The following is a 23,403-nucleotide window of genomic DNA, read 5'->3' as shown; positions in this document are numbered from 1 at the left end:
GTTCGTTAAGTGGATGTGGATCATCATAAAGGTCTTCATCCTCATTGTCTTTATGTTGAGTAAGCTGAGGAGGAAGAGGAATGCTTGGTCTTGCTGTCTCAGGGATGGCAGAGACAGAAGAAAAACTGCAGATAAGTGGACCTGCCCATTTCAAATCCATGTCAACTGTGGTTCCATTTATTTCTCACCTTCATGCTCTACTTGTCGTCTGTATTATATCTACATACCTCACAGTGCAACGCCATAATTTTTATGTTAGGCATTCATGTGTATTTTAAAGAAATTAAAATATGAAAAAAGATACACTTTAATAAAAATTTACCCCCTGCCAGGCATGGTGGCCCATGCCTGTAATCCCAGTGCTTTGGAAGGCTGAGGCAGGCAGATTGCTTGAGTCCAAGAGTTAGAGACCAGCCTGGACAACACAGGGAAGCCCTGTCTCTACAAAAAAAAATACAAAAATTAGCCAGGCACAGTGGTGTGCACCTGTAGTCCCAGCTACTTGGGAGGCTGAGGTGGAGGAATCGCTTGAGCTTGAGAGGCAGAGGTTGCAGTGGGCCAAGATTGTGCCACTGCACTCCAGCCTAGGTGCCAGAGTGAGGCTCTGTCTCCCCACCCCCCACCCCCCCAAAAATTACCCCCATATATTTACCATTTCTGGTAGCCTTCATTCTATCTGAAGACTTGAGTTTCCTTCTTAGGTCATTTCATGTCCTTTATGTTTTTGTAGTACTGGTATGATGGTAATGAATTCTGTTTTTATCAGTCTGAAAATATCTTTATTATACTTTCATATATATATATTTTTTTGAGATGAGGTCTTGCTCTGTCACCCAGGTTGGAGGACAGTGGTGCTATCTTGGCTTACTGCTACCTCCCCCTCTCAAGCTCAAGCAGCCCTCCCACCTCAGCCTCCTCAGTAGCTGAGACTGCAGGTGTGTGTCGCCACACCTGGCTAATTTTTTATATTTTTGGTAGAGATGGGGTTTTACCGTGTTGTCCAGGCTGGTCTCAAACTCCTGAGCTGAAGTGATCCACTCTGCTTGACTCCCAAAGTGCTGGGATTATAGGCGTGAGCCACTGCACCTGGCTACACTTGCATTCTTGAAAGTTTTTGTTGTTGTTGTTGTTGCTTTTTTTTTTTTTTTTTTGATATAGCTTGAGTCTGGTGCCTACTGGGCCATCCTGACACATCTATTCTTAGGTATAGAATTTCAGGTAGAGTTCCCCCCAGCACTTTGAGTTCCATTGTCTTCTGGTCTTCATTGTTTCTAATGAGAGCTCAGCCATTATTTGTATTGTTCCTCTGTATGTTTTTTTGTTGTTGCTTTCAAGATTTTATCTTTATTGTAGATCTTTAGAAGTTTGATTATGATAGGCCGGGTGCGGTGCCTCACGCCTGTAATCCCAGCACTTTGGGAGGCCGAGGCGGGCAGATCACCAGGTCAGGAGATCGAGACCATCCTGGCTAACACGGTGAAACCCCATCTCTACTAAAAATACAAAAAATTAGCCGGGCATGGTGGCAGGTGCCTGTAGTCCCAGCTACTCAGGAGGCTGAGGCAGGAGAATGGCGTGAACCCAGGAGGTGGAGCTTGCAGTGAGCCGAGATTGCACCACTGCATTCCAGCCTGGGTGACAGAGCGAGACACCTTCTCAAAAAAACAAAAAAAAACAAAAAAGTTTGATTATGATATACCTAGGGGTGTGTCTTTTTGTATTTATCGTGCTTCAGATAGCAAGCTTCTTAAATCTATAAATGTATGCCTTTTACCACATTTGGGACGTTTTATGTTACTATTTTTTCTGCTTCATTTTTTTTTTCCTCACTTTTGTTCTGGGACTCTAGTTACACATATTTTAGATATCTTAATGTTCTTTCCCAGATTGCTGGAGTTCTGTTGATTCTTTTTCTTCTTTTTTTCTCTCTACTCTATAGCTTGGATCATTTCTTTTGATCCATTTTCCGGGTCACTGACTCTTGTATAATTTTAATATGCTTTTAAACCTATCCAGGGACTTTCTTATTCTAGGCTTCATATTTTTTAGTTTGAGATTTGCATTTAGTTGTTTTTAAAATTTTTATTTCTCTAATTTCTTATCTGTTTGACCATTACAGATATTTTACTTTACATCCTTGCGCATAGGTATAGTACCTACTTTAAAATCCTTGTGTGCTAATTTCAAAATCTGGATCATTTCAGAACTGGTCTCCTAGGCTCAAGCAATCCACCTGTCTTGGCCTCTCAAAGTGCTGGGGTTACAGGTGTGAACCACTGCACCTGGCCTGAGTGAATATTTTACCACTTTATAATATTATGCATTGTTCATTTAGAAAATAATGGTTTACTGAGTTTTGAAGATCTTCCAAATGTTGACACATTTGTCAATATAAAAAGTCACATTCAGCCCTCCTCCCTCCTCGCTTGTGGGCCAGGCCTGGCATGGTATGGCGTCACCACAGATGGCGCTGAGGCAGAGCACGGGGCGGCCGGGGCTCCTGCTGCTGCCACCACCGCTGCCACGGCGGCTGGGGCTGCTGCTGGCGGCTCTGGCTTCTCTGCTGCTCCCAGAGTCCGCAGCCGCAGGTCTGAAGCTCATGGGAGCCCCGGCAAAGCTGACAGTGTCTCAGGGGCAGCCGGTGAAGCTCAACTGCAGCGTGGAGGGGATGGAGGAGCTTGACATCCAGTGGGTGAAGGATGGGGCTGTGGTCCAGAACTTGGACCAGTTGTACATCCCAGTCAGCGAGCAGCACTGGATCGGCTTCCTCAGCCTGAAGTCAGTGGAGCGCTCTGACATGGGCCATACTGGTGCCAGGTGGATGGGGGCAAAACCGAGATCTCACAGCCAGTGTGGCTCATGGTAGTAGGTGTGCCACTTTCCACAGTGGAGCCAAAAGATCTGGCAGTGCCACCCAATGCCCCTTTCCAACTGTCTTGCAAGGCTGTGGGTCCCCCTGAACCTGTTACCATTGTCTGGTGGAGAGGAACTACGAAGATCAGGGGACCTGCTCCCTCTCTATCTGTTTTAAATGTAACAGGGGTGACCCAGAGCACCCATGTTTTCCTGGGAAGCTCACAGCCTAAAATGCCTGGCCTCTTCTCACATAGCCACTGTTCTCCTTCAAGCACTGCCTGCAGTCCCCTTCAACATCACCGTGACAAAGCTTTGCAGTGGCAACACTAGTGTGGCCTGGATGCCAGGTGCTGATGGCCGAGTCCTGCTACAGTCCTATACAGTTCAGCTGACACAGGCCCCAGGAGGCTAGGAAGTCCTGGCTGTTGTGGTCCTTGTGCCCCCCTTTACCTGCCTGCTGCGGGACCTGGTGCCTGCCACCAGCTACAGCCTCAGGGTGTGTTGTGCCAATGCCTTGGGGCCCTCTCCTTATGCTGACTGGGTACCCTTTCAGACCAAGGGTCTAGCCCCAGCCAGCACTCCCCAAAACCTCCATGCCATCCACACAGATTCAGGCCTCATCTTGGAGTGGGAAGAAGTGATCCCCGAGGGCCCTTTGGAAGGCCCCCTGGGACCCTATAAACTGTCCTGGGTTCAAGACAGTGGAACCCAGGATGAGCTGACAATGGAGGGGACCAGGGCCAATTTGACAGGCTGGGATCCCCAAAAGGGCCTGATCGTATGTGTGTGTGTCTCCAGTGCAGTTGGCTGTGGACCCTGGAGTCAGCCACTGGTGGTCTCTTCTCATGACCATGCAGGCCAGAAGGGCCGTCCTCACAGCCACACACCCTGGATACCTGTGGTCCTTGGTGTGCTAACGGCCCTGGTGACGGCTGCTGCCCTGGCCCTCATCTTGCTTCGAAAGAGACGGAAAGAGACGTGGTTTGGGCAAGGCTTTGACAGTGTCATGGCCCTGGGAGAGCCAGCCATTCACTTCCGGGCAGCCAGGTCCTTCAATCGAGAAAGGCCCAAGCGCATCGAGGCCACATTGGACAGCTTGGGCATCAACAGCAAACTAAAGGAAAAACTGGAGGATGTGCTCATCCCAGAGCAGCAGTTCACCCTGGCCAGATATTGGGCAAAGGAGAGTTTGGTTTAGTGCGGTAGGCCCAGCTGAAGCAGGAGGATGGCTCCTTTGTGAAAGTGGCTGTGAAGATGCTGAAAGCTGATATCATTGCCTCAAGCGACATTGAAGAGTTCCTCAGGGAAGCAGCTTGCATGAAGGAGTTTGATCATCCACATGTGGCCAAACTTGTTGGGGTGAGCCTCTGAGCCTCTGGAGCAGGGCTAAAGGCTGTCACCCCATCCCCATGGTCATCTTGCCCTTCATGAAGCATGGGGACCTGCACGCCTTCCTGCTCACCTCCCGGCTTGGGGAGAACCCCTTTACCCTGATCCGGTTCATGGTGGACAATGCCTGTGGCATGGAGTACCTGAGCTCTCGGAACTTCATCCACCGAGACCTGGCCGCTCGGAACTGTGTGCTGGCAGAGGACATGACAGTGTGTGTGGCTGACTTCGGACTCTCCTGGAAGATCTACAGTGAGGACTACTATTGTCAGGGCTGTGCCTCCAAATTGCCTGTCAAGTGGCTGGCCCTGGAGAGCCTGGCTGACAACCTGTATACTGTGCACAGTGACGTGTGGGCCTTTGGGGTGACCGTGTGGGAGATCATGACATGTGGGCAGACGCCATACGCTGGCAACTAAAACACTGAGATTTACAACTACCTCATTGGCGGGAATCGCCTGAAACAGCTTCCAGAGTATATGGAGGATGTTCTTAGACTCCCACTCCATCCAAGCCAAGGGCTCCTTAGGCCTTCAGACGACCTTTTATATGATCTCATGTACCAGTGCTGGAGTGCTGACCCCAAGCAGCGCCCAAGCTTTACTTGCCTGCGAATGGAACTGGAGAACATCCTGGGCCAGCTGTCTGTGCTATCTGCCAGCCAGGACCCCTTATACATCAACATCGAGAGAGCCGAGGAGCCCACTGTGGGAGGCAACCTGGAGCTGCCTAGCGGGGATCAGCCCTACAGTGTATCTGGGGATGGCAGTGGCATGGGGGCAGTGGGTGGCACTCCCAGTGACTACTGATACAGCCTTACCCCTGGAGGGCTGGCTGAGCAGCCAGGGCAGGCAGAGCACCAACCATAGAGTCCCCTCAATGAGACACAGAGGCTTTTGCTGCTGCAGCAAGGGCTACTGCCACACAATAGCTCACAGGCAGAGGGCATCAGGGCCATTTGGTCAGCTCTGATGGCCACTGTGCTGGCTGACTAAGCCCTGTCTGACCCCAGCCCAGACAGCAAGGTGTGGAGGCTCCTGTGGTAGTCCTCCCAAGCTGTGCTGGGAAGCCCAGACTGACCAAATCACCCAATCCCAGTTCTTCCTGCAACCACTCTTTGGCCAGCCTGGCATCGGTTTAGGCCTTGGCTTAATGGAAGTGGGCCAGTCCTGGTTGTCTGAACCCAGGCAGCTGGCAGGAGCAGGGTGATTATGTTTCCATGGTTACCATGGGTGTGGATGACAGTTGGGGGTCTAGGTCCAGCCCTGTGGGCCCCAGGTCCAGCCCTGTGGGCCCTGTCTTCCCGCTGAGCTGCCCCTGCTGCTTAAGTGCATGCATTGAGCTGCCTCCAGCCTGGGGGCCCAGCTGTTACCACCCTTGGGGTTTAAATACCCAGGTTTGCCCCTCCAAGTCACAAAGAGATGTCCTTGTAATATTCTCTTTTAGGTAAGGGTTGGTAAGGGGTGGGTATCTCAGGTCTGAATCTTCATCACTTTTCTGATTCTGCACCCTGTCTAGGCCAGGAGAAGTTGAGGGGAGGATGCTTCCCTGCAGCTGACTGGGTCACACAAAGGAATGCTGGAGCACCCAGGCTATCAGGTGCCCCTCTTCCAAAGGCAGCATGCTGAGCCAGCAAGAGGAAGGGGTGCTGTGAGGCTTGCCCAGGAGCGAGTGAGGCTGGAGAGGAGTTCAGGAGCCCCTCTCCATGCCCACAATCTGAGCATGCTACCAAATTTCAAAATATCCTAACACTAACAAAGGCAGCTGTGTCTGAGCCCAACCCTTCTAAACGGTGAACTTTAGTGCCAACTTCCCCTCTAACTGGACAGCCTTTTCTGTCCCAAGTCTCCAGAGAGAAATCAGGCCTGATGAGGGGGAGTTCCTGGAACCTGGACCCCAGACTTGGTGGGGGAACCTCCGGAATGCATGGGGTGGGTCCTAACTGTTAGGGACATTTCCAAGCTGTTAGTTGCTGTTTAAAACAAGTAAAATTGAAGACTTAAAAAAAAAGTCACATTCATTAATATAGGCATGCATCACTTAACAATAGGGATATATTCTGAGAAATGTGTCATTAGGCGATTTTGTTATTGTGTAAGCATCATAGAGTGTACTTACACAAACCTAGATAGCATAGTCTACTAAACACCTAGGCTATATGGGGTAGCCTATTGCTGCTAGGCTACAAACCTGTATAGTATGTTACTGTACTGAATACTGTAGGCAATTGTAAAATAGTATTCGTGTATCTAAACATAAAAAGTTAATATGTTGTGCTATGATGTTACAACGTCTATGACATCACTGAGGTGATAGGAATTTTTCAGATTCATTATAATTTTATGGGACCACCCTTATATATGCAGTCTAATGTTGACCAAAAAATGTTATTATGTGGTGCATCACTCATCTTGTTCATCTTGTTAGAAGAATCTTCAAAGCTCGTAGTCATCGGTACAAGTGTTTTAGAATTCTGATTTTCACTTAAAAGTTCAAATTTTGTCCTTGATAAGAAATACTTTCAGTTGTTATCTCAGAATTGATGAGGTCACTTTATTCACAGTAAGATATCTGTGAAAAATGCAAATGTCTGTCAGATTTTCTTTGAAGTAAAAATTATGTTTCATGAAAAAAGTACCTGGTTCAGCTTGCAACTCAAACTATTAAACAAGTGCTTTCCCTCGAGACAACCCGTTGTACTTTGGTATGAAGTGGAAGTGCTTTCTACATTCTTCACAGTTTGTCACACAGAATATTAAAGATACATGTACTCCAAGGTCAAGATTTAATAAGGTTAATCTTTTTTTTTTTTTTTCTTGAGACAGAGTCTCACTTTTATTGCCCAGGCTGGAGTGCAGTGGCACCATCTTGGCTCACTGCAACCTCCACCTCCCGGGTTCAAGTGATTCTGGTGCCTCAGCCTCCTGAGTAGCTGGGATTACAGGTGTGAACCACTATGCCCGGCTAATTTTTGTATTTTTAGTGGAGACAAGGCTTCACCATGTTGGCCAGGCTGATCTCAAACTCCTGACCTTAAGTGATCCACCTGCCTTGGCCTCTCAAAGTGCTGGGATTACAGGTGTGAGCCACTGTGCTCTGCCAAGATTAATAATTCTTACTGCTTTATCAAGGACCTTAGGTGAAAGTGGCTTTAAAAAAACAAAACAAAAAACTGTGAGTATGTGGCCATGAAGAATGCAGTGAGTTTGGTGCCACTGCCTTGAAACTACCACTAAGGCAGTGTTACCCACCATCATTTTCACATCATCAGTGCAAATGTCAATTTGGTTTTTCCAGAATAAATCATGGGATTCCAAAAAGCTATTTAACCCTTTGAGTATTTCATCACCACTGTGTTCATTGCCAAGGATTCATGTAAAAATATTCTTCAGTGATTCCTTGATATCAATACTGGACAATAGAAGTAAAGCAGGAAACACAGTCATGTCTACAGACTTGTCAGGCAGAAGTACAATTTTGCAGATGAGATATTATCTTCATATTCATGTTTACAGCTGAATATTTTATTCAGCAAGTTACATACCACTGGAATGTGACAGTGTCATAGTTTGTTTTCCTGATTTTTCAAAGCAGGAATTCAGCAATGTCACCTTTATTAGTCTCTCAGTAACTATACTTCTCTAACCAATGGAATATGATAACTTAAGATGCTTCAATGACTTTTTCTTTTCTAGCTTGAAAAGCTAAAATAACAGCTTTTGGCTCTTAAACTCATGACATTTATGTTAAAATAAAATCCAGTTTAGTTTTCTCTGAACTCTGAATGTTTGTTTTCAAAATGGTCATCACTTCCTTTGCATAAGATAGAGTAAGGTAAATTACTAGCGTCTGTAAACCTAAGAGAAAGATAACTTTTATCATTTTCATATATTTATTTTACACAGTATTTTTTAGAGTATATTTCTCTTTTCCATAAGTTAGAGAACTCTGTTATCGGTTTCATCTTTTTCAGCATCTTTAGACATGGTTGTTGCTGCAGTGGGTTGAGAAAGTTAGTCTTCTCTATTTCAGTATAAATATTATCAAAATAGAATAGTTTTAGAGAAATTTAAAAATGAATAAAAGTTTAAAAAAATATAAATGTTATTGCCATGTAAGACAACAAAGTGTATTTCTTGTGTTTCCTTGCAGGCACAAGGAAACCTTTGGTATTTCAAACATTGGTTTATTGAACGATAATGAAATTATAGAAATTATAGCAGTTATAACTGTGAGAACACACACTGCTGTACTGTCCTGAGAACAAACTAAGTTAATCCCTATATACACACAAATTTATACCTAAAATCAACTACCTTAAAAACTTTTAGGAAACATAAAAATACAGATGCATACATTCTATTAGCCATCAGAGTGATGGTTTCTTTAAAAGTCCTGGCACCTCTGGGAAGCTCCACTGCACATTGTGAGAGAATGAAAGAAAAAAACGGTAAATAACATCTTAGTATTACTATGAAAATAGGTTTGACTTTGCAGAATCCCTGAAAGGGTCTTGGGGCTCTCGGGGTTATCCTGACCATATTTTGAGAATTGCTGGTTGTCTAATAGTTTTGTAATATATTGTAGAGACACTGAATACGTTTTAGAGATTATGGATTCTGTTATATTCCTATTAAGAATATTAACTTTGTGTTTTAGCAGGCAGTTAACTTGGCTGAACTCAAATTCCAGACTCCTCCTTATGTTCAGTTCTTTTTGTCTTAGCCTAGCAGCCTAGAGCTCACCTCATACATGCCTAATGCGGGGGTCAGCCAGAGTTTTGAGTGGAGTGTATGTGCAGAGTTTGTGGTTCTCCCTCTGTGGTTCTCTCCTTTTGGAATTTTTCCCTCACTTTCCAGCTGGTTTGGCAGTCATGAATACTGTCTTTTGTGTGTTTCCTCAACCAATAAGACTGCAGGTTTCTATCCAGAGTATCTCCTTTCGGATTGGCTTTCATCCCTGTGGGGAATCTACAAATGCCCCAAGGGAGGAAATGGAGATATATGCTGGGTTCATTTCAATGTGCCTCCCTCCCTTACAGGATTCTGGCTCCTTCAATGTTGCCTTTCTAAGTTGATCTCCATTGTACTTAAACAGTTGCTATCTGTGTTTTAACCAGGTTTTGTAGTTGTTCTCAGCAGGAGGATTGGTCTGATACAAGCTATTCCCTCAGGGCCATAAGCTAGGATTCCTGAGGCCCAGAATTGAATGCATTACTTCACTTGTGCTCTGACTAGTGCAGAGTTGGATTATTATCTCCCTAAATAATATCTTAATTAATGCTACTTAATAATGCATTAGGTTTTTGGCAGCCATATCCTACTGTTGGCAAGAATTACACTTGTGGCCATCCAAAATCTCTCCCCTCCCCCACTTGAATTGCCTGCTATTAAACCACATCTCCTTTGTCTAGTAATAATTCAGTATTTCTTTGTTTTTAAAGCTGAACACAGTATTTTCATTTATCCTTATTTAATTTGGGTCTGTTTTCCCTACCATTGAAGCCTCTTGAATCTTTTAAAGCTTGATTTCGTTTTCTACTTTCCTTTCAACTTTATGTTGTTTGAAGATCCTCTCATTTTTTGCCACTTTGAATAGCTATGGAAACCATCATCAACACTGCTCTTTCTGATGATCAGTAGTAATAAGTTCCCTACTTCATAAAGTAAGGGGACACAAAGATTTGGTTATCCTCACAAAATAATATTTTATTAATTTGAAAAAATATGTAATACTCAAAGGATGCCATGAATTTTGTTATTTTTTAAATGCTTTTTTTGGGTCATTCACAATAATTTACACGTGAATATGAAAGATTATGGAACAATTCCTAGTATGCTTATGGATTCATGCTCCCTGCAAGAATTCAGACCCAGTGATAGGAAAACACTAGTCAGTTCATATCTTACTATTACAACAAAGACTTTTTCTCCTCTTTATTTTTTATTTTGAAATGATTTCAGACTTACAAAAAGTTGAAAATGAAAAGCAGTACAGCTGAGCACCGTGGTGTGTCTATAGTCCTGGCTATTCAGGAGACTGAGGCGGGAGGATTGCTTGAGGCCAACAGTTAGAGACTGTAGTACACTATGATCATACCTATGAACAGCCACTGCACTCCAGCTTGCATAATGCAGCAAGACCCCATCTCTTTAAAAAAAAAGTACTCTGTGTGTGTACACATACATTTTTTCTGAACTAGTTGATAGTAACATTTATAGCCCTTTACCCCTAAAGACCTCAGTGTATATTTCCTAAGAATAGAAATATTCTCGTATATAACCAAAACATTTATATACCATATCCCAATTTTGTCAGTTCATATTCTGATTCTAATTTTTTATTTTCTAATGGAATACTCCAGTTTTATCAGTTAGCCTAATACAGAATCCACTTTAGGGCCAAGTATTGCGTTTAGTTGTCATCTCTTTAGTCTTAAGTTATATGGTTGTGGTAAGGGATGGTTCTTGGTTCTTATTTAGTCTCAGTCTTAGGCAGATCTTCTGCACTTGGGCCTCAGAGTGAGGCTTTCTCAGTGTTCTTGCCCCTGCCCCCTGTGTCTCTACCTGTGGCAGCCAAACTCTTATCTGTAGTGATGGTAGCAGTTTGAGTCATCCTGAGAAAATTCAGGTGAAAGATAAAGGCTAGAAAGATAGGCTGAAATGAGGTGAGAGTATGTAAATAAAAATTCTGGCTGTGCGAGGTGGCTCATGCCTATAATCGCAGCACCGGAGGCTGAGTTGTAGAATGTACAATAAGTTTACTTGTGAAGTAGAAGGAAACCCAGGAGTTCAACGGTGCAGTGAGCTGTACTTGTGCCACTACACTCCAGCCTGGGTGACAGAGTGAGTCTCTAATTATATAAAAATAAAGTCACCTTAATAAAAAATATTCTGTGTGGTCCTGTCCGTTTGCTAGATGTGGGCTGCAAATTTGGTTTTTAGAAGCCAATTCATATTGGGAAACAAGATCAGTGCCCTGATGTACAGTGTCCCAACGTAAAAACAAACTAATGGCACATGGGAAGTATCATTTGGCCTGGTATCAAGATCAGAGAGAGAGAGATATCCCTTGAGTCCTTATAAAGAAGGCTCTATTGATTGACATCCTCAACAATACCTTTACTATAAATAAGACAGTGGTTTCATAGGACTGCGTTTTTAATAATGTCCCTCAGTGTAGGCTAATTGCCTAATATTAAGCGCATTTTCGTGAGAGGCAGAAATTATGTGATTTCGTATCTGCTGTTCAGGCTTATTCTAGGGTAGTGACTAGTGATCTAGTTGTAGAACCCTTCTTCAAAGGAAATTTTATCAGGAAGCCCCATGTATAATATGGGAAAAAGTGGAGTTGAAGTGGGATGGTATATCTAGACTGCTACTAGCTCAGCTCTCGCCCTTTCTCATTTTCCTGAGAGAGTCGGTACTACACCTCTGTGGAATGACTAGAGCCCTGAGCACATTATCAGAACTACTGTCCAGAGAAAACTGTTGAATTGCATAGCCCCAGATAGTTCTCTACAAATGTGTCTATGGGAACTGAATTCTGATTTTTGTCGTCTATTAGTATTTCAACTACTTTATTTTAAATTGTCACCCTTTTAAAACCCCTTATTTAGTATCATTGTCTTATTCTCAGAAACTGACCATTCCTTCCACTTCACAAGTAAACTTATTGTACTTTCTACATAAGCAAAACATTACAAACAAAAATCCAGCTTATCTACATGTAGATAAAAAAGAGGGCCTCCCTTTTTAATTTTGCTAATATGTCTGCTTGTCCTCTGGATCTCATCATTTTGTACCTTCTTTTAGACAGTGTTCCATTAGTTACCCCATCCTCCGGTCAGAGTCTCTCCTCTATTGGCCCCTTTTCTATAGTGTTAAAAAGAAAACCCTTTATCTGCCCAGCAGCTTCTTTTCCTCATTACCTACTGCCCCTTTCACCTCTCTTGCTAGGCTGAGCTTAAAAATGTAGCTTATATTTGCTGTGTTCCTTTTCCTTCCCATTCTTTTCTTTTTATTTAAAAGTTTATATATAAATTTATGAAAATGTAAATATATATACAATTTACATAGAAATAATAAACACTAATGTTTTCATCCCTGAATTTAAGAAACAATATTACAGTACTGTTGAAAACCCTTGTGTACTCTTCCTTTAATACACATTTTTTCCTCCCCTCAAAAGTAACCATTACTGGCTGGGCATGGTGGGTGGCTCACACCTGTAATCCCAGCACTTTGGGAGGCTGCAGCAGGAGGATCATGTGAGCTCAGGAGTTTGAGACCAGCCTGGGCAACATAGCGAGACCTCCTTTATACTTTAAAAAAAAAAATTTAGTTGGGTGTGGTGGCATGTACCTGTAGTCCCAGCTACTCAGGAGGCTGAGGTGGGAGGATCACTTGAGCCAGGGAGATCAAGGCTGCAGTGAGCTATGATTGTGCCACTGCACTCCAGCCTGATCAACAGAGCAAGAAAAAAAAGGAAAAAAGTAGCCATTATCTTAAATTTCATTATTATTGTTTCAAGACATTTCATTTTTACTTTTACTACATATCTACAGATCCCTAAGCAGTATATAGCTGAGATTTTCAATATGAATATGATGAATGATTTAGAGGCATACCAGATGTTGATCCTCTCAGCCTTTGGAACAGTGGATTTTATGACCAGCCTTGTTCGTGTACCATACAAATGTTATTTTCTGTGTGCCATGGTATAAAAAAGTTGGGGAGCACTGATATATAATATTGTGTATATTTTTGAAATTATCATTAGTAATGTCCTATATATGTTCTTTATCTGTTTTTCAATCCATCTTATATTTGTGAGATTCATCTTTGTTAATGCAGGTAGCATTTTTTTCATTTGTATTTCATTTATGTATGGTATTCTATTATATGAATTTTTCACACTTTACCTATTTTCTTATTAATGGTTGTTTAAGTAGTCTATAATTTCTTGCTTACAAATAATGTTACCATGAAGATTATTAATGTTTACTTGTATATTAGTGTTTTACTAGAGAAATATGCCTTGGGGTGAAAGTGCTAATTGTAGAGAATCTAGCTTTACCAGATTTTGACAAGTTGTTTTCCAAAGTGGTTATTCCAGCTTATATTTACCAACAGTTTTAACAGCTCTCTGAACTTTGCTTATTTACAGTTTTAAAAAAACTTTTGCAGTTCTTGAGATAGACGGTAGTTCTGAAGATGGGTGGTGATGGTTGCATAACAAGGTAACTGTACTTAGTGTACTTAGTGTCCCAGAACTATATATTTAAAAATTATTACTGGGCCGGGCACGGTGGCTCACACCTGTAATCCCAGCACTTTGGGAGGCCAAGGCGGGCAGATCACGAGGTCAGGAGATCGAGACTATCCTGGCTAACACAGTGAAACCCCGTTTCTACTAAAAATACCAAAAATTAGCTGGGCGTGGTGGCGGGTGCCTGTAGTCCCAGCTACTCGGGAGGCTGAGGCAGGAGAATGGCATGAACCTGGGAGGCAGAGCTTGCAGTGAGCCGAGATCGCGCCATTGCACTCCAGCCTGGGCGACAGAGCGAGACTCCATCTCCAAAAAAAAAAGATTACCATGGACTGGGCGCGGTGGTTCACGCCTGTAATCCCAACACTTTGGGAGGCCGAGGTGGGAGGATCACCTGAGGTTGAGAGTTCAAGAGCAGCCTGACCAACACGGAGAAACCCCATCTCTACTAAAAATACAAAATTAGCCGGGCGTGGTGGCACATGCCTGTAATCCCAGTTACTTGGGACGCTAAGGCAGGAGAATCATTTGAACCTGGGAGGTGGAGGTTGTGGCGAGCCAAGATCGCGCCATTGCACTCCAGCCTGGACAAGAGCGAAACTCCGTCTCAAAAAAAAAAATTACTATGGTAAATTTCATGTTATATATAATTTAGCACAATTTAAAAAAAGCTTTGCTGGCCTGATGGGAATGAAATCTCACTGTACTTTTTATCTGCTTTTCTGTGATTACTAGTGAGATATCTTTTCATATGCGGAATATCCATTTATGGTTTTTTTCCCTTTGAATATTTAATGTTAATACCATTTGCTCATTTTTCTATTAAGTTATCTTTTTCTTACTGATTCTTGGAATTTTTTTTTTTTATATATTTTTTGAGACAGGGTCTCACTCTGTTGCCCAGGCTGGAGTGGAGTGGCGTGATCTTGGCTCACTGCAGCCTCTACGTCCTGGGTTCAAGCAATTCTGCCACCTCAGCCTCCTGAGTAGCTGGGACTACAGGCGCCCTCCACCATACCTGGCTAATTTTTGGATATTTTTTGTGGAGATGGGGTTTCACCATGTTGGCCAGGCTGATTCTTGGAAGTTCTTTATGTATTCTGGATACACATCTTTTGTTGGTTATATGTGTTGCATACATTTTCTTTCATTTATGTCTGTCTTTTCCATTTTAAAAAATAATACCTTTTGATAGAGCATTAATTTTAATGTGGTTCAACTTATTTTTTTCCTTTTCGATATGTACTTTTTATGTCTTATTTAAGAAATCATTCCTAAGTTAGGGTTGTAAAGATATTCACCTGTATTTTTTTCTAAAAGTTTTAAAAATTTTGTCCTTCTTCACATTTTGGTTTATAATTATAATCTACTTGATTTGATTTTTATGTTTAATGTGAAGTGAGTTTTCCATTTTCCCCCCATGTAGTTAATCAGGTACCTCAGCACCATTTATTACACATTCCCTCTCTCCTCCACTGATGCGCAGCATCATCTTTTACATATCAAGTTTATATGTATGCAGGGGTCTATTTCTGGGCCGTCTATTCTGTCCCATTGGCCAGTTGTTTATTACTGTACCCATACTACACTTAAGCTATATAATAAAGTTATCTGGTTGGGCAGTATCTCCCTTCTCAGTTCTCCAAAATGTTTTTAGCTATTGGTTCCCTACGTTACTTTACAATTTTAGAATTCGTTTGTTAAGCTTCACAGTTGAAATATTGATTGGAAATGTAGGTATAACTCATTATCCAGATTTAGACTATTACTAAAATTGTATAGATACTAAAGCTTCAGAGAACTGAGACCTATATTTTATTATCTTAACAGGGAGAATTAATAACTGGTTCACAGTCTATTCAAAACCTCAAATAATTTTCCCTCAATTACAAAATCTTAAACACTTTTATAAGAATCCCAGTTCATGTAAAAATCTGCATTATGCATATAAAACACCAGTTACCTAACACTTACTACACTCATTATTTGGTATGTTTTTGGACAGAATAGTGTGGAAACTGTACAGTATCAGTTATTTCTTCTACACTACTCCAAACATGTACCATAATGTGAATAAGCAATGAGAAAATATGTTAAAGATACATGATGAATGCAAATAACTCTTAGTGAATAACCAAGACCACGTAAAAAAAAAAATGTACTGATTAAAGAGTTGCCTGAGTTAGATTTTGTGGTGAGAAGTGGGAGAAGGGGCTGTTATCATGGTTGCGGTTCAGTGGTGAGTCAAAATGTATGGAAAGATTCTAGCAAAGGAGCTCACTATTGGATCCTAAGAAGTGATGAACAGTTTTCTCCACTCCTGAGGTCCAGAAATAGATGGCTGTGAACCATTGTCTGCAGTCTTAGATGAAACAATTAGATGGAAAAAAATCTAAAAAAAGTATGTCTCCTTGTGTTCCTTTTGCTCGTGGTTATAGAATGTGAGCATAAGATATGGTCCTGTCAGGAAAATAGCTGAGATACAGCTGCTGAGTAGACTGGACAGTCTCTCTTAGATTCATAAGCACCTTAAATGTGCACTCATGCAAATCCCTGATAGTTGTTTTTTTAAATTTGAATAGTGACTCCTGGGTTTAAAAAGTACATATTGTAACAAATATTCAGATAGCGAAAATTCTTCAAGTGAGGAACATTGGATGTATAGATTAATTTGGCAAGAGTCAAAATCTTTGCAACATTTGGTCTTCTATCTGTGACCATGATTTTATTTCTCCACTTGTTTAGACAGTTTTATAATTTTTGTTATAAAAGTATGTAGATATATAGGAATGCAATTGATATTTATATACTGCTCCTACTAATTTATCTGTAGATTTTCTTGGATGTTGTACATACACAGACATATCTTCTGGGAATAATGAATAATGAAATTTTGCTTCATCTTTTTATTTAATTTTCTTTTTTCTTTTCTTTTTTTTTTTTTAAGACGGAGTCTTGGCTTTGTAGCCCCCAGGCTGCAGTGCAGTGGCACGATCTCGGCTCACTGCAAGCTCCACCTCCCGGGTTCACGCCATTCTCCTGCCTCAGCCTCCTGAGTAGCTGGGACTACAGGCGCCTGCCACCATGCCCAGCTAATTTTTTTTGTATTTTTAGTAGAGACGGGGTTTCACCGTGTTAGCCAGAATGGTCTCAATCTCCTGACCTCGTGATCCGCCTGCCTCAGCCTCCCAGAGTGCTGGGATTACAGGCGTGAGCCACCACGCCCAACCAATTTTCTTATTGTGTTAGCTGTGGCATTGTTGAACAGAAGTGGTGAGGATAAACATCCTTGTCCTTCATTTCGAGGAAATTCTTCCATTGTTTCACCGTAGGTATTATGTTGGCTGTCTGTTTTTAGTGGATACCCTTTATCAGATTTTAAAAAGTTCCCTACAATAGGCAGTGTCATAGAATAGTTAAGAATCCAGACTTTCTAGCCAGGTTGCCAGGATTCAGCTCTTGGTGTTGCCACTTGCTGGCTGTGTGACTTTGGACAAATCACTTAACCCCTCTGTAGCACAGTTTTCTCAACCATATAATGGTGATAATAATAATTCATACTTCATACTGTAGTATTAAAGATTAAATGACTTTAAAGATTAATATGTAAAACAGGATTAAATGAGTTAATATTTGTATAACACTTAAAAACTGTGCCTGGTATATAGTAAGTGCTGTGTATTAGCCATTTTTACAGTACTGTTTTTACAGTACTTTACAGTATTTTACAGTACCTTGTTTTCTAAGAGATTTTGTTTTATTTTGTTTTGAAATTATGAACAGGTATTGAATTCTTATTTCTTTACCTGAGGTTTGACACACTTACTGGATTTTGTTAGCACATTAATATTTGTTGAACTTAATAGAGTCTCAGATTTATGCTACAACTAGCATTTAATTTCTATGGCCTTTTAAAGGTTGGCGTATTTGGTGGTAGTTTCCATTTAATACTTATTTCTAGATTGCCTTCTATTAGCTTTTTTGATGGTGCTGACCTTACCTTCCTAACCATCTGAACATTAAGCATATTGCAATTATTAAAGAATCTGTTTTCTAATGCCAGGGAAGTGTGTTCTTATGCTTAGTGCAACTTCTTAGTGGGAGTAGATTATTTTGTGTGTATTTTGGTATTTTACTAACAGACCAACTGTCCATTCATAATGGTAAGACTAAGTGAATAGAAGTCAGTTTAAAGTTACCAGATGAATAAGCAGTTTTTGAAAAATGTATCAAGATAATAAATTTTGTTTCTGGGTTCTTTTTTGAAAATTCACTATTGTTGAAAAGTCTGTGTAGGAACAAACTTTATAGACTTAACTTGTATACAGCTGGGACTGAATTTATGGGCTGCCCTTCTAACTTGCTAAAAAGCTGAAGATTGACAGCTGCTTTCATACTGCATTATCTAGCTTGGCTTTTAACTCCAAGAGAACTATGTTCACAAATTGATGCTCTGTTCCTTTGGGGTTGGTATAGAAGCATTAAATTGTACTAAAATATTCATATGTGAGTGCATTTAGCTGAAAGCAATTGATGTTTTGTTCCCAAGAGGACAGAGAGAAATGCTGTATAGACTTGTAGTCCAGAAAACACCCTAAGCATGCTTCTTAAAGGTAATTACATGGCCTGGATGATCAAAGCCCATACAGTGAAGTTTAAAACGACAAAGAAGAAGTTGTAGAATTTATAAACTGTGGTTTGTATATATAAATTATTTGGTTGTACGATAGTTAAAAACTTAATTGCCAAAAAACTAGTTTTAATTATATCTTTGGTTTGTCTTCTCAGCTAATTTTTACTAGACCGATTTCTCAAAACATTTATTCCGGAGGTCCAATATCAGTGAAGTTCTTTATCCATTATCATTTTATTATATAAAGTTAAAAATTGTAAGTTTCAGAGAGAGTATTGAATTCCTTTTTACATACATATGGTAACTGTTTAAAAGCATGCCACCAATAATGATAAATTGACATGTCTTGTAGATAGTGAATCTAATTTAACAGCTGACATGAAAATCAGTAAGAGTAGACAGCAGTCTTTGTCGTAGCTGTGTTGGTGTGGTAACTTGAAAGAAATAAAACTATTCTAAATTTCTATTCTTATTTTATGTACTTTTGTTTTTTTTCCCTATAAAAACCAATGTATTTTCTCATATAGTTTCAGGTATGATAAATGGGCACATGAATGTCAAAGAACATGAGACACTTTACTAGAAAATGTTGATTCAATGGATAATTGGTCATTTAGCATATGTAATTCAGTACTGTGTTCACCTCAAGGCCAAAGATACAGGCACTAAGGTGTAGAGAAGAAGAGTTTAATAACATCGTTTAACTATATATTAATATTAACCAAACTTAGTCTGAAAGGAAATTTGGGAAATAGTATTTGGAGCAGGAGGGTATACTCCACTTCCTTAAAGTGAGATTATTTTAGAGGATCTTAGGTTGCATAGTAAATTTATTTTTAACTGGCATTACTATTTTCCATATTACAAGCTCTACTCCAATTCTTATAATTTTAGAAGGTGTTTAAATGAGTTTTTCATAAGTCTTTGGTCTGAACTTTACAACTCAGATAGCTTTCTCTTAAATAAACATTTTGAGGGCTGGGTACGGTGCCTCGTGCCTGTAATCCCAGCACTTTGGGAGGCTGAGGCGGGCAAATCACCCGAGGTTGGCAGTTCGAGACCAGCCTGACCAACATGGAGAAACTTCATTTCTCCTAAAAATACAAAATTAGCTGGGAGTGGTGGCACATGCCTGTAATCCCAGCTACTTGGGAGGCTGAGGCACAAGAATTGCTTGAACCTGGGAGGCGGAGGTTGCAGTGAGCTGAGATGGCGCCATTGCACTCCAGCTTGGGCAACAAGAGTGAAACTCTGTCTCAAAAAAACTAATAATAATAACAATAATAATAATTTTGAGAACGGTTTTGGATTTTAAGAAAAAAACTTTGTTTTTTTTTTTGTTTGTTTTTGTTTTTTTGAGACGGGGTCTTGCTCTGTCACTCAGGCCGGAGTGCAGCGGCGTGATCTGGGCTAACTGCAACCTCTGCCTCCCAGGTTCAAGTGATTCCCCTGCCTTAGCCTACCTAGTAGCTGGGATTGCAGGTGTGCGCCACCACGCCCGGCTAATTGTCGTATTTTAGTAGAGACGGGGTTTTGTCACCTTGGCCAGGCTGGTCTCAAACTCCTGACCTCGTTGTGATCCGCCCTCCTCGGCCTCCCAAAGTGCTAGGATTACTGGCGTGAGCTACTGCGCCTGGCCTGAATTTAAAGAAAAATTTTGAAGACAGTACAGTGAATTTCTATAAATCCTATGCCTGGTTTTCCTTATTATTATTTTTAATGTATGTTAATAATTTTTAATAATTACCACAAGATTCTAGAATGAAGTTTTTTAAACATGGGAAATTCTGTCATGGTTTCTGTCAAGGTTTCTAGTGATTTTTTTATTGTGGTAAGATATAAAATTTAATGATTTTTTTTCTTTTTCTTTTCTTTTCTTTTTTTTTTTTTTTTGAGATGGAGTCTCACTCTACTGCCCAGGCCGCAGTGCAGTGGTGCCATCTTGGCTCACTGCAACCTCTGCCTCCCAGGTTCAAGCAATTCTCCTGCCTCAGCCTCCCAAGTAGCTGAGACTACAGGCATGTGCCACCAAGCCTAACTAATTTTTGAATTTTCATAGAAACAGTGTTTCACCATGTTGCCAGGCTGGTCTCGAACTCCTGGCCTGAAGTGATCCACCCACCTTGTCCTCCCAAAGTGCTGGGATTATAAGTGTGAACCACCACACCCAGTTGTTTTAACGATTTTTAAGTGTACAATTTAATGACTTTAACCACATTCACAACGTGCAGCCATCACTACTCTATTTCTGGAAGTTTTCATCACCCCAAATAGAAATCCTATACCCATTAAGCAATAGCTTCTTATTACATTCTACCTTGGCCCCTTGTAATTGCTAATCTATTTCTGTCTCTATGAATTTGCCTATTCTAGATATTTCATAAAGTTTAATCAAACAATATTTGTCCTTTTATGATGGCTTTTTTCATTTAGCACATTTTCACATTTTATCATATTGTATCATGTATCAGAACTTAATTCCTTTTTATGGTCCAGTCATCTGTAAACATTTTGCTTATCCATTCATCTGTCAATGGACACTTAGATTGTTTTATTTCACCTTTTAGCTATAGTGAATAATGCTGCTATGAACATTCACATACAAGTATCTGTTTGAGTCCCTGTTGTAAGTTCTTTTGAATATATACTTAGGATTGGAATTGCTGAGACATATGGTAGTTCGATGTGTAACTTTTTGAGGAACCTTCAAATTGGTTTCCTCTGGTTGCTTTGTAGCTCTCATAAACTTCTTGACATAGAAGTTATGATTAAATGTCAAGAAAGGCTATGTGTAAGCAATGGCCAGCTCTTAGTGATTTGGGAAAACAGACAGTTTGGCGAATGGAAAGAATACTACTTGGAAGTCAGGAGACCTAGGTTCGGGTGGCAGCTCTGTTTCCCAGGGCCTTGATTTTTATCATTGATGAAATAAAGAGATCGCATAGATAATTTCAAAGTTTCCTTACAATTCCAAAATTCTACTTAGAAATGTATAATTTAGCATGTTTTGACTTGGATCAATTAAAGAACTTTGCTGATAAAAAATTTTGATAGTTGGCCAGGCGAAGTGGCTCACGCCTGTAATCCCAGCATTTTGGGTGGCCAAGGTGGGGGGATCCCGAGGTCAAGAGAGTGAGACCATCCTGACCAACATGGTGAAACCTTGTCTCTACTAAAAATACAAAAATTAGCCGGGCGTGGTGGTGCACACCTGTAGTCCCAGCTACTCAGCAGGCTGAGGCAGGAGACTCACTTGAACCCAGGAGGCGGAGGTTGCAGTGAGCCAAGATCGTGCCATCGCACTCCAGCCTGGGCGACAGAGCGAGACTCCATCTCAAAAAAAAAAAAAAAAAAAAAAAAAAAATTTGATACTCAAATAAACTTTTTTTTTTTTTTTTTTTTTTTTTGAGATGGAGTCTCACTCTGTCGCCCAGGCTGGAGTGCAGTGGTGCAATCTTGGCTCACTGCCAGCTCTGCCTCCCGGGTTCATGCCATTCTCCTGCCTCAGCCTCCCGAGTAGCTGGGACTTACAGGGGCCCGCCACCATGCCCGGCGAATTTTTTGTATTTTTTAGTAGAGACAGGGTTTCACCGTGTTGGCCAGGATGGTCTGGATCTCCTGACCTCGTGATCCGCCCCCCTCAGCCTCCCAAAGTGCTGGGATTACAAGCGTGAGCCACTGCGCCCAGCCAAATAAACTTTTTTTGAGACAGGGTCTCACTCTATTACCCAAGCTGGAGTGGAGTGGTGCCATCACATCTCACTGCAGCTTCAACCTCCTGGGCTCAAGTGATCCTCCTGCTTCAGCCTCCCAAGTAGCTGGGATCACAGATGTGTCCCACCACGCCCAGCTAATTTGTTTTTTTATTTTTTGTAGAGATGGGGTCTTGCTGTGTTGCCTAGGCTGTTCTCAAACTCCTGGCCTCAAGCAGTCCTCCCACCTCGACCTCCCAAAGTGCTAGGATTACAGGCATGAGCCACTGCACCCAGCCTTCAAATAAAGTTTTTATTTGACCTGCTAAAATGCAAAGCTTTGTAATAGACTTGATTACATATTCAAGTATTTTGATGTCATATACACAAATATTTCAATGTAAATTAACTGTCTGAATAGTTTTAGGTAAGTATATAATAATATACTTGGCTTTTCATAATTTCAGTTACACTTAAAGTATATTTTCCCACAATGGAAAATCTCTGAACTGGTATAGAAGCAAATTAGGTAAATGCAAAGCATTTAATTATAAAATTGTTAAATATCAAAATTATATTTAATTTATTATTATTAATATTTTTAGAGGTGGGGTCTTATTCTGTTGCTCAGGCTGGAGTATGGCAACATGACCATAGTTCACTGCAGCCTCAAATTTCTGGACTCAAGAAATCCTCCTGCCTCAGCTTCCCAAGTAGTTGAGATTATAGACGTGAGCCACTGAGCACAGCTGAAGTTGTATTTTAATGTGAAACTATTCTCTTAAGAAAAAAAAAAAACACTTGTTTCAGGTCCTATACATCTTGCATAATTGAAATCTGCAATTAGAAAACATTACTAAAAGGCCAAGGGTTGAAATTTCACTTTTTTTCTGGTTTACATTTAAATTTTTGAATTGCGTTTCACAATATAGTTAATGTCCTTGTTTTAAAAAAATTCTTTTAACTTTGTAGTTGAGCAACTGGGTTATTAAATTTACATTTTGAACAAAAAATGTGAGGTACATAATGAAGTGTGTGCTAGTGATATACATCCCACCTGCTTTGGACATATTAGACTAGATGTGAAGAAGACATTTGCTTAGTTCCCTATACGTCCTGGGAGAAAAGGTAGGCTGGTTAAAAGAATATGGAGGAGCTTATATCTAAGAATGAATTTGAATTTAAGATTTCAAAGAATCTTTGACTACATATTCTATCACTAAAAAGAACCAAGTCCATCTACTGAGCCATGGAATCTCCATTCATGTGAAAAATCTTCAGAGGCTAGATGAGGGCCCCTGCTTTTCTTCCAAATGCATTTTCTGGCTTTGCCTCTAGACTTCCCTTTAGCAGCTATTTGGAACCAGATATTGACTTCATTGAAAGCCAGATCAAAATCTTTAGCTGAAAAGTATTAGTTAGTTTTCAGTGCAGGTTACATAAATTAAAAGAAAGAAACATCATCAACAACAACAAACATAATTTCGGAGCCTTGCCTCTTTTGTGAGTCAGTCTCCTTGAAGGGCTTCCAGCTGGTGCATGTGTGTGGTGGGTGTGCATTAG

General features: G+C 40.9%; 1 protein-coding gene and 1 pseudogene across 2 annotated transcripts in view; both read left to right on the top strand.

Moving 5' to 3' along the window:
* The window catches only part of ETFA (electron transfer flavoprotein subunit alpha), a 101,385-nt gene that overhangs the window by 54,389 nt on the left and 23,593 nt on the right, over nt 1-23,403 (top strand). The window lies entirely within an intron of this gene.
* LOC129013631 (tyrosine-protein kinase receptor TYRO3-like) lies at nt 2,417-5,240 on the top strand (annotated as a pseudogene).

This window comes from Pongo pygmaeus, chromosome 16, assembly GCF_028885625.2.
Source record: "Pongo pygmaeus isolate AG05252 chromosome 16, NHGRI_mPonPyg2-v2.0_pri, whole genome shotgun sequence".
NCBI lineage: Eukaryota > Metazoa > Chordata > Mammalia > Primates > Hominidae > Pongo > Pongo pygmaeus.
This window is presented reverse-complemented; position numbering and strand designations above follow the sequence as displayed.